Consider the following 800-nt stretch of genomic DNA (forward strand, 5'->3'; position numbering starts at 1 on the left):
GAGAGAGAGAGAGAGAGAGAGAGAGAGAGAGAGAGAGAGAGAGAGAGAGAGTGAGAAGGAAAGAGAGAAAGAGAGAAATAAAATGACAGAGAAATTAGAAAGAGATTTATCTGAAGAAGAAATGTAACATCTGAGTTGAGAATAATTTGGAAAATATGGTTTATCTGTATTCTTATGACTATATTCTCGTGCAGCTAAATAATTATGCATTTTACTTTTAATACGTTTTACAACAAGCATCTATAATGTTTCGTGTATGTCTTACGTGTGACGTCTACATAATGTTCAACCTACATTAAAATTTGCGTTGAAGATTCAAAATTAATTGTTTATGTACATCGATATATGTAAATTTTTGAGATGCTATAATGGCGTTGTTTTTGTAGACACTGTGTAAATGACAATCGAAATCATGTGATAGCAATTGAATTTCAAATTTCGTTTTCATCTACTTGCAAAATATATGCAAACACACTTCCATACGTGTGTAGAAATACTATCTTTCCTCTATTCTATTCTATCTATCTATCTATCTATCTATCTATCTATCTATCTATCTATCTATCTATCTATCTATCTATTCATTCTTTCTTTACTCTTTAATTCTTTCTCTCCTCATATAGATGTATGTGTGTATGTATATATATATGTGTGGGTGTGTGTGAGAGAGAGAGAGAGACAGAGAGAGAGACAGAAACAGACAGTGAGCGTGCATATATCTTAATATATATTAACATAAATATTTACAATGTATATTTTCATATGAAATGACACGCGCATTCATTCTTGCCCTATATATA

Source organism: Octopus bimaculoides, chromosome 1, assembly GCF_001194135.2.
Source record: "Octopus bimaculoides isolate UCB-OBI-ISO-001 chromosome 1, ASM119413v2, whole genome shotgun sequence".
Lineage (NCBI taxonomy): Eukaryota > Metazoa > Mollusca > Cephalopoda > Octopoda > Octopodidae > Octopus > Octopus bimaculoides.